The 11112-nt window shown below is 49.0% G+C and overlaps 1 long non-coding RNA gene across 1 annotated transcript; it reads left to right on the top strand.

Annotated features, from left to right (window-relative positions):
* Positions 1 to 264: 264 nt before the first annotated feature.
* On the top strand, positions 265 to 4716 carry LOC109266093 (uncharacterized). Its single transcript, XR_002079546.2, has 2 exons — positions 265 to 678; positions 4506 to 4716. It is a non-coding gene; the product is annotated as an uncharacterized LOC109266093 (long non-coding RNA).
* Positions 4717 to 11112: the final 6396 nt, after the last annotated feature.

The raw sequence follows: 11112 nt of genomic DNA, 5'->3' as shown, positions 1-11112 counted from the left end.
GAAAGGGGCTCCCAAGGCTCCATCACACCAGGTCCTACCTGCACCTGTCCTGGAAGCTCCTGTTCAGACCACACCTGTCTTCTTTGCACATCGCATCACAGGGCCGTGTCTTCCGCCCGTTCTTTGCACATGCCGCCCCTGTGGCCTTCCTGATCCTGCCCATCCCTCGTGTCTGAGCTCAGGCACACCCCTTTCTCACTCACACCCTCTGTGACCTCCAGCCCGGGCCAGGTGTCTTGTCACGTGTCTCAGAGAGCCGCTCGTCTGTGCTAACACTCGGCGCGGCCTCTGGATATACGTCGATCTGTCATTACTTGAGTCTCCCTTGCTAGCCCGGGCCTTCATGAGACTAGGAACTATGTCTGTTTTTAACCAGTGTATGCTCAGCCGCTTGCAAGGTGCCGGGCACGACGTGCCTGCTCTATACATGCCCGTTGAGTGAATAAAGCCACCAAGTTGCCTCCAGAAAGGGCCTTTGATGTCTGTGCCAACTTATCAGAATAATGGCAGCTCTGGAAAAAAAATACATATTTGATGTCACAGAGAAGAATCCTAACAGAAAAGAATGCTCTGAACCTTCTAAGGCACATATACGAGGGAAACGGAGTCTAGTTTCTCAGCTTAATGACGAGTGTGATGCTTTTTTCCCCGTAGGATCGTGACGAATGTAACATGACCGTAGATATAATTAGCCCTGGTGTTCGTGCCTTACCTTTGGCACTTATCAGTTGTTGTGGAGGTAAATCTTGAGTCCTAATGTATCATTAAAGTAGATGTTAAAATTGCCATGACATCATAGCAATAATGATGGGAGTATTTATGACGGAGCTTTCTGACGTGTGCACTTGCAACGTCTCCTCTGTTAAGCGTTACTCTAACTCCGGGGTAATTGTTGGGCTGGTTATCTGTTAAAACAATGCGGAGACACATTTCAGGCAGGAACTGGAAGCCGTTGCACGATCGCCTGCTCTAAGCGGAAAATAATGAATACATTGAGATTTGCTCCCAGCGGTTCAGAACTAATCCTGAACGAATAATAAACTAGGTCATACAGTTAGGTCTACAGAGACTAAGTACATCCTCTGAGCCATTAAGACCCTCTGAAAGCAGTAGTGCTTCAGAATGGGAGAAGCTAGTTAATTTCCACGTAGACGGATGACCTCAGGGAACCTCAGTCAGATTTTCGAAATGTCACAAAGACATTGAACGCTGGTGTCTTGGATTAAGCAAGGGTCAAGAGTATGGTGGGAAGAGGAGGAACTCCGTGTGTGTGTGTGTGTGTGTGTGTGTGTGTGCGCGCGTGGTGCATATATGCGTGTTGGCCAAGAAAAAATTTGCAGGTATATTTTGGGCGCATAACTCCCGTTGATAGTCATAGGAATTGAACACCCAGACAAAGAGAGAAATGCAAACTCATCCCCAGTGCAGAGTGTGTATGAGCTACATAAAAGAAGATAGAACCGGGGACTTGCCAGGTGAGTCCAAGAAGAGGAACATATCTTGAAACATTAATAGACATCGCCTCCTACAAAATGGAGAGACGGAGACATGGAACATGGCACACAAGACCCATCCGTTCAACAATCTTAATGCTGATGGATGTGGTAGTATTCTCCCAGCAGTGTGTGTGGCCCGAGAGATGCGCTGTTCCTGCTTTTTGCGCTTGGAACACCTTACACACCGATGGACATTTTTCTGGAACTGGAGACACAAACTGACATAGCTAAATAAGAAAAGTGAGGGCCTTAATCTGGCTTTGCTCCAGTTTGCTCACAGCTTCATCTTCTTAATATTTCAAATAAAAAGAAAATCTCTCATTTTCATTCATCAGGCTGGGCCTCTGCCGTAAAAGCAAAATCTAATTCATTTTAGCCAAATTTTGACCATTTTGACTCATTTAGGGGGTCAAGGAAGTAGAATGTGTTGGATTGATTTCTTTCCCCTGGGACTTCTCCAGCGGGCCCGTTGTACAGGGATTCGCAGGTAGAAGTCATATCTATTTTCTTGGTTATTAGACGCCTTCCCTTTCATCCTGAAAGGGAATGTCTTTGAAATAAATCTAAGGGAGTAGTTCCTAAACCCAGCTGATGAATAGAATCACCTGGGGGACTTTAAAAACATACAGATTCCTGGATCCCATCCCAGAGCTGCTGAAGTGGAGACTGTGGGCAGGGCCGGGAAAGATTGTCCCCAGGAGATTGTCGTGCAATCAGCCTGGGCCAGCAATTGGCGGAGGCCTCCGGCTTCTCCCCCAGCAGAGTGACCTGAAGGAAATAGCCCTAGGGTCACGTCCCGGCCTTTTAGAGGAAGAGAAATTAGCCTCTGAGGCAGCAGGTGGCTATTATCTCCAAGTCTTTAGAGCATTTAGAGCATCTCTAAGTCTTTAGAGCATTTTCCGGCTGTTTAATTGGGAGCGATTCTGGTCCAGTGTATAACTGGATGTTCAAGGCTTCAGCTTTCCTTGGGTGGCTCCCAGGTAGCTGCCGCCTAATAGGTTCGTTCCACTCCAGCCCCTGTGCTCTGCTTCCCAAATCCAGAGCGTTCTTCAAGGCCCCGCCAAAGATCCACCTCCTCCATGAAAACAGCAATGACTGCGTTAGCATCGTCTCCCTCTGAGAATACCCTGGGCTAGTCAGAGGCATATAATTTAACACTTAATTGTTTTCTAATTGCTTCTGATCTGTTCTGTTCCCTCACCCTATTATAAGCAGCTCAAGGGTGGAGACCACGGTTCTCAGTGACTTTAACAAGGCCGGTTGGTTGCCTGCTTGGCTCACCACCCTGGCCCCAGAGTCCCAAATTGGCATGAAGCTGGTTCTCCATGAATATTTGTGGAATTAATGGATTTGGTGGTGGAATGACTACTGGAACATTTAGTAAGGAAACCAAGGCCTGTTAACAAATTACCCCATAACGTGCTCTATTCTATTTCATTAAATCACCTTGTGATAGATACGCACCAAATGCCTCTGCTGTGCCTGGCACTGTCCTAGGTGCTGGGGATACAGCCATGAATGTCTTTTATCATGCAGGATGTGTTACCTTTTCAAACAGGGCAAATTAAAAGCTTACGAAAGTGGAAGTGCTCTTCCAAGTTCTGGAAGCTATGAGAAACAGGGCTGAGATCGGCTCAATAATAATCATAACCCAGAGAAACATAGGATGACCATCCAGTGCCTGTGATTAGATTTCGCAAAATTCTAGCCCAAAGTAGCCTGATGTACTAGAACAGAGCCACAGAGAAGACTGGTTTTCTTCCCTTCCGGAGCCTTCTTCACCACACTTTTGGAGCGATAGAGGCCTCTACAAACTAGCATTGTGGCTCATTTTCAGTTTGGTGTGTTTTCTGTTAAACGTTCAGCTCTGGGGCAGCATGCGCTGGACAAGGCCAAGTCGTGCCCACAGGCCATTGGCGTCCTCTGATGTCTTGTCCCTGTGTGGCAGAGTTCTAGAGCCGAGATGTCATGACCTCCCTCTGGGCAAGTTGATTTAAAACCAACCAAGACTGGATGATTTGGCCTAAACAAAGCATAGTATTGGTTTTGCAGAAATGAATTCCCTTTTTCTATAAATTGACTTTGGTTTTCAAAATGTGTGGAATCTGTGGGCCCTTCCTGCTCCACATTTCACCTTTCTGTTACCTTTCCATGCACACATAAAGTCAGCGGCAGGCATGTCAGGGACCCAATGCCATGCTTTTCTCAGCACATGGCTTCAGCCACTCGGGCTTGTGGTAATTACGGGACGAACTGATTGCAGGAGAAGCAGCCCACAGAGATTTCTACTGCCAAGTAATTAGGGCCAGAGAGGTTCCACAGGCCATTAGTGTCACTTTCGGGAACAGGATTTTACAAACATTGTGGCAGGCACTTGATCCAAAGTCCCATGTCTTTTCAAGTAGGAATGAATATCAAAAAGAGAGAGAGAGAGAGAGAGATGAATGAAAGAACAAAGGGAGAGAAATTAATCCAAGCAGAGATCAGGAGGAAAGACAGAAGCAGAGAAAGCCTTAGGTTTGGGTGGTTGTCCATTTATCAAAGACGACAACCAATGTATGTATTCATGTAAAGAATCGCTTAGTTGTTTTGACCTCGTGGTTGTCCCTGAAGAAAGGGGTGATTGTCACACGGGAAGGCAAACTTTGCTAGGCAAATTGCTATCCAAATGACAGCACTTTGTTTCACATTGGCATCTCTTCTATTGGGAGTCGATTGTTCTAATGCGATCCCTGGAGTCCTAGGCAGGGGACTGCGTGTCACCGAGCCTCTGGTGGTTCACTAAGTCATCCTCAAGAGTTCAAGTCATTCTTCCCTGCAAAGGGTGTCTTGGTGAAGTTTGGGTCATTATTTTGAAGCATTAGTAAAATAGATTCAGTTTCAACAAATGGTCTATCCTCTGACGTCCAGGGGGGGATAGGGCTGGGAGAGGCAGGGAAAGGACGTGTCCTCCACTATCACATTCCAAGTATTTTCAGATATATTGACATTCTGATTTCCTTTCACCAGAGATGCCACCACATTCTACCATGGCGAAAGTCAGGCCTGTCCCTGGGTGGAGCCCAGCGTGGATTTCTGGCCACGTGTACACCTGGAATTTCCTGATCTGTTGTCACTAAATATTTTCAGTAAAGGCAACTTATTATGTGACAAAATAAAAAAAACCCTTCATTTTCATACCTTTGTAAAACTTGATGATAAAACAGATCAGAAAAAATGATGGCAGTCTGTGCTGACATTTTTGTTTTAGAAACTGGGTCACTCCAGGGGACCCCAGAAATCTTAGGCTACGTACTCTCACCTTGGTTATCTATCTACCTATCTATCCATAGCTAATGTATCAATTATCTATCACTTATCTGTCAACCATCTATCATCTACCTATCTTTTGACCTATCCATCTATTCTACTTATCATTTATTTATCTATCACTCACCTATTTATCTTGTCTGTCGATCACATATATTATCTATCATCTGTCTATCTATCTATCATCTATCTTTGTGGCATTCATTTCTGCACAGCAAACTCTCCCCCAGGTTCTGGGAAACTCTGCATCATGGCCTCATATACATCTCAGAGTGCAGCATTGGTCTGTAATCCTTACGTTATTCCTCCAGACTGGGCTGGTTCCTCGGGGTTTAGGCCTCCTGAAAAATACTGAAAGCTGAGGCCCAGCCAATCAACACCTCAGTAGGGGTTGTGCTAAAATTGACTCTGTTTGATACGGTCAATGAAGCTTGTCTTGGGAACAACCAGTTAGTTCCCCAGCTTGAAAACGATTCTCCTTGTGAAGTTCCTGTGGACAGGCTGTTCTCTGGCACAGCTAACATTAGCCAGCCGATGACCTCCAGGGGCCAGAGGCCTGCTCTGTCAGACGAGGCTGGGCCCTGGGCTCACATGAAGTCACAGGTGGGGCCAGACCCTGTGAAAGCTAATGGATTCCTACTCTGTATACATCTCAGGCTTTTCCACAAAGCCCTCCGCAAAGCCCACAAAGCCGCCAGAGGCAGAAGGTCACCCTTCTCTGGTGCTCCCCTTGGCGCTCTGTCTTTGCGTCTCCAATAATACTTGCATAGTGACCATCTATTTTCACGCCTGTCACCCGTGTCACCCAGCCCACGCAGACCCTGGGCTTCCCCAGGACGGAGGCTGTGTCGATTCATCCTTGTTTTTTCAAGACTAGAAGAACTCTCAGGTCTGCATGGCATCGCTTTTATTTCATGTTTGTTGCACAAACACATGAAGCATAAATGAGAGGGCGCGGGTGCTGGTGGTGTGGGACTCCTCTCTGACAGTTGTCGCATCTGATTTTCAATCTCCCTGTCTCACCAGTCTCCACCGAGCTCATACGGAGTCTTTCCCTAACCTTCAGATCTCTCCCAGTCCTCCTTAGTTCCCAGGGAAAACGTGACAGGGGCGGGCGAGAGGGCCAGCAACGTACCCTGCATCAGGTGGCAGAGACCACATGATGCTGGGGTGACAAGCCACCCCCCCCCCCGCCACCCCCCAACTCGGTGCTTAAAACAGCAAAGCGTTGTGGGTTTTTTATTTTTTATTTTTTAATTTTTTGAAATTTAGTTTCTCACTCTAAATGTGTATCACTGATCGTCTGGACCTCTCCCTGGGACCCGTGTGAGGGAGAAGCTGCTCCGATCAATAAGACAGAGGTAAAAATACGGCCGCGAATCTCTCACTGGCTCGTGAAATCTTCTCACAGAAGTGTGAGGAGTGTTTACGTTTCATTGTTCAAACCAAATCACACAGCCACACAAAATTTCTGGGGCGGGAGGCGGCGCTAGGAAATGCAATTCTGTCTTGTGCCTAAGAGGAAAACCGAAAATATTTGGTAGAAGGTACTCGTGATTACCACAGCTCGAACAAGTGTGCCTGTGTGTGTGTGCACACGTGTGTGTGTGTGTGCGCGTGTGTGCGTGTATGGGGGGAAGGATGGGACTCAACTGCCTTGCTTCCTGTTTTGCCGAATGTCACCTTACTATGCTGGGGTTCCTTTGCTCCAAGTTTTCTGACCCCTTAACACCTCCTGCCACAAAAGGAACCCCAAAAGGAAGGCGACACCTAGGATTCTCCTTACCCTCTGTCCAAATACTCAGACCTTGAGAACCACCCTCTACGAGGGGCGCTATCCGGGACTTTCCTTTACCATTTATATGTATCAACCCCACCCCCAGATCTACTGTGGTGACAGAGGAGGGAACAGGAGGGAGGGCTGACAGCCTGGTGGGAACGCAGGTCGGCAGGGCTGAGGGCCCCCAAGAGCTGGGGCTTTAAGGCTCAGGTGGTCTCTACAAATGGTCTGTTGCCCTGTCCCATCCTGTGAGCTGGAACCCACTCCTCTCCTGTTTGTTCCTGCCTCCCTGCGATTTCAGCCACTGGGTGAGAGTCTCCTGTGTCCTGACTCTTACCTTTTGTTCTCTTTCGGCTTGCTTCTCCCTTTCTGACCCTGGGCTGATAGTCACCCCCATTCCAAAGACAGCTCTCAGAGGTGGCTTGGACTTTAGCTCCCCCGCCACAGTCTTCCTTGACTCTATCCTTCACCACCAAACCCCTCCAAGTAAAATAGAATCTCAATAAGACTGGTGCACCTGCTAAGAAGTCAACGCCTCAAGACAGGCCTTCCAGACCCCAATTCCAACCACTTTTAAGGCCTCTTGCACAGGTAGGTGTTGTGGTCACATCTGTTCCTGGACTCAGTTACTTGACACTTTGGTTTGATGGCCTGGACAGAGCTGTGACCTGCCCCCAACCAACTTGGCCAGGACAGACCTGCGGTAGTTCAGGTCCCTGACAGTTGTGTCTTGTGGGAAAGCTCCGGAGAATTAAACATAATATGATCACTCTTTCCCAGTAAAGGTAGGATTGAGAGGGGAGAGGAGTGAATCTCTTAAAGCAAAGGTTCTCAAAGTGTGGCCCCTGGACCAGCAGTACCATTGCTGTCTGAGAACTGCTTGGAAATGCAAATTCTTGGGCCTACCCTAGACCTACTGAAAAAACTCTGGCGATCAGGAGGCAGAAATCCGTGCTTTACCAAGCTCTGTGGGGAATCCCAATGCACGCTGAAGTTGGAGAACCACTGGCTTCAACTGGGATTGGTCTTCAGCCTTCTGCATTCGAAGCTCTTGGGTGGCCTTTTAAAAACTCATATCCCTGTGGGGCACCTGGGTGGCTCAGCCAGTTAAGTGTCTGACTTCGGCTCAGGTCAAGATCTCACGGTTCGTAGGTTCGAGCCCCGCACGTGGCTCCACACTGTCAGTGTGGAGCCTGCTTGGGATTCTCTCTCCCTCCCTCTCTCTCTGCCCCTTCCCCACCCGTGCCTTCTCTCTCTCTCTCCCAAAATAAATAAATAAATAAATAAATAACTCACTCACTCATTCACTCACTCACTCACTCACACCTTGAGACCAACCTCAGACCTACTGGATCAGAGTCTCTGAGATCCACCAAGAATCTCCATTTTAATAAATGCCCCTGGGGAGCCTATGGTCATTAAAGTTTGCAGAAACACTGATGGAAAGCCTAGGGAGTCGGGGCCTGGAAGGCTTGGGAAAATCAGAGTTATTCCAACCACAGGAAACAAGACCAAAAAAACCAGACAAGTATTGGGCAGCCAAGTAGCATAAATGCGGTCAGTTTTTGACCATCTGGTTGGAGGATTTAGGGGCCCTTTAACTCCCGTACGTTTCTGTTTAACCTCAGTTATGATATCACAAGCTCCCAATGGCTTTCTGGCTGGACATTGGTATCTCTTGAAACATTTGCCTTAGTTCTTTCTGAGAGCTGGCCTTAAGGAGAGGTCCCAGGGCCCCCGGCCCAATTCCTCAACCAGCCACCGTGCAGGTGGAGGCCCCTTGGGGGACCTGTTCCGTGGGCACCGCTGTCACCTTACTCTGACCACAGGGCGGGGAGAGGACGTCGCTCTCCTGGGTGTAGAGCGGTTCCCTCCCTTAATGCCTCTTTGTAGAGCAGAGACCAGGCTGAAATTACAAACAGGGCTCTACCGAAGGTTCTGGGGCAAATGGAAGGGAAGCATAACACAGAAAATGTCCCCCTGTCCCGTAGACCCAGACCCACCACGGCATATCTCACAGGACAGCCCTCCTGCATTCTTCCAGACTTGCACAAATGTTCCCCAGATCTCTGTGCCTCAGAAAGAGGACCAACATGGACCTTGGGCTTGGAAGTGAGCTGGACGTTTCCTTTCCTGTCCAGGGTTGGTTGCCTCTGGGCACGGCTGGCTGGAGGGGCATTAGTTCCTTTCAAGGAAAGGTCCGCTTTCACCCTCGGTCCCTTTTAGGTGTTCTGAGAAGCGGAGGCCAGGACAGGATGACACATGAGAGACGGGTTGGGGGAAATGTGTGGAAAGCACAAAGGGGGAAAGAGTCAAAGCGGGCAGAGTCTATGGACAGGGAGGCAGGGCTGACATCCGTGGAGGGACAGGGAAGGAAGATTGGCTGGGCAGGGTCTCCAAATGCTGTACAGTTTGAAGAGGGTCTTTCCAAGCTTCTGGGGAGACCTCAAGCAAAGGACGTCTGTTGGAAAAGTCCGAGACGAGCAGCAATGTCCCGGCCCTAGAACCCACGAGGCTTAGTCATTGGCTGGAAGCCTCCAGGGGAAGTGAAGTCTTTGGAGGGGCCAGAGGTGCGGCAGCTGGAGACCCTTGGTCAGCTACGCCCGCCGCAGCAGTCGCTCTTGGAGGCAGAGCTGAAAGGCACTGTCCGTGGCCGCCACGGCACGCCCTCCTTGTGCCAGGCTGAATTCCTTCTCCAGGCACGTGTGGGGAATATGGTTCTTGTGGGCCTTTCTTCCCAAGGAGAAACTTAGGAGGAGGCTAGAGGGAAGAACTCCGTCTTCTATCAGTGTAAGCAACACTACAACTATCAATGTCTTTTTTTCTTTGCTTCGCTTTTTAAATTCCCTCCTCCCAGGGCACCTGGGTGGCTCAGTCGGATAAGTGTTTGACGTCGCCCAGGTCATGATCTCACGGTTTGTGAGTTCGAGCCCCGCAAATCCTGGAGCCTGCTCCGGATTCTGTGTCTCCCTCTCTCTCTCTCTCTGCCCCTTCCCGGCTCGCGCTCTGTCTGTCTGTCTCTCTCTCAAAAAATGAATGGACGTGAAAAAAACTAAAAAATAATAATAATAAATTCCCCTCTCCCTAAGCTATCAGCTCAACAGGTCACCCCCTCATCCTTGAGGCTCTGGGTTCTTGGTGACCCCATCCTTGTTGGGGCCAGGACAGATGCTACATGTGTTCATCCACAGTTGCAATTGGGCGAGGGCATGCCAAGAGACATGCCAAGGCCCATCTGGAGCTCCCCACATATTCCAGCCCACCCTTGCTGAAGAAAGGCAGTCCTGCCTCCTCCTGCCGACCAGCCAGTCAATCACCCCTGCCAAGATGGCGGTTCTTCTTCCTATTGGCCACTGGACACAAGGTGTCCAAAGTGCCCTGGCTGCAGCCATAACTTGTACTTCAAAGGGACCCTTGTGGTGTCCCCTGGGAAGAGTGTATCCCCGTTGGGGGCCAGGGTCTCTAACCCTGCAGAGCCCAGAGTTGTGGGGACAGAAAGCACAAAGTCTCTTCTGTGGCCTGAGTGTGTCCCCTAAAAATCCATGTGCTGAGATCTGCTAAGGAAAGCCACACTCCTGTGCCTCTCAGCCCTCCCCCACAGTGATACTTCACCTCTGACACCAGACACGTGGGTCTCCCACACGTTAAGCAACCCTGCACCACCCGCTGGGTGTCCTCCAATTTAACTCAATTCAGATGCTCTCCCCCTGGAGCAGGCTTCAGATCCCACAGGTTGTGGGCTCAGTCCCACAAGACTGCCCCCTGCCTTCAGACGCCAACCCAAGTCGTTACCTGTCCTGACCGGTGAACTGGAAGACTCCCTTCTTGGGTGTGATTAATTTGCTAGAGCAGTTCACAGAACTCAGAAAAAACTACAATTTATTTACTAGATTACTAGCCTGTTACAAAGGATATTAAAGAATACAAATGCACCATGGACGGGCCAGGCTGCCCCCAAATGTGTCGCTTTGGCATATTGACTATTTTTCTTTATTTTTTTTTAATGTTTATTTACTTTTGAGAGAGAGAGAGAGACAGAGACAGAGCGTGAGCAAGGGAGGGGCAGAGAGAGGGGGAGACACAGAATCTGAAGCAGGCTCCAGGTTCCGAGCTGTCAGCGCAGAGCCAGATGCGGGGCTCGAACTCACCGCAAGGTCATGACCTGAGCCAAAGTCGGACGCCCAGCTGACTGAGCCACTTAGGCGCCCTGGCATATTGACAACTTTAAATAAAAGTTACTTAAGAGCCAGCCTGTGCAAAAAGGACACTCTCCCTCCTCTGTCTCCCTGGAAGCAGGAAATAAATCTCCTTTGTGAAAGGTACCTTCCCTGCACCAGGAGGTAAGAGACATCCTTATCACTAGAGGTGAGAAATTCAGAGCAGAGGAGGCTATATAAACACTTCTTGTTACTTTTACCAATTTACTCCCCCAGTCCAAATCCTGTTTAGAAGTCCTTACTAAATGAAGTTCCCCAAGTTAAATTTTCTCTGTCCTGTCAACTCCTCACAGATTTACTGTCTTGTCTA

The sequence above is a fragment of the Panthera pardus genome, unplaced genomic scaffold, assembly GCF_024362965.1.
Source record: "Panthera pardus isolate Hobbes unplaced genomic scaffold, ASM2436296v1 HiC_scaffold_1, whole genome shotgun sequence".
Lineage (NCBI taxonomy): Eukaryota > Metazoa > Chordata > Mammalia > Carnivora > Felidae > Panthera > Panthera pardus.
Note: the sequence above shows the minus strand (reverse complement) of the source record. Positions and strands in the feature narration are given on the sequence as shown.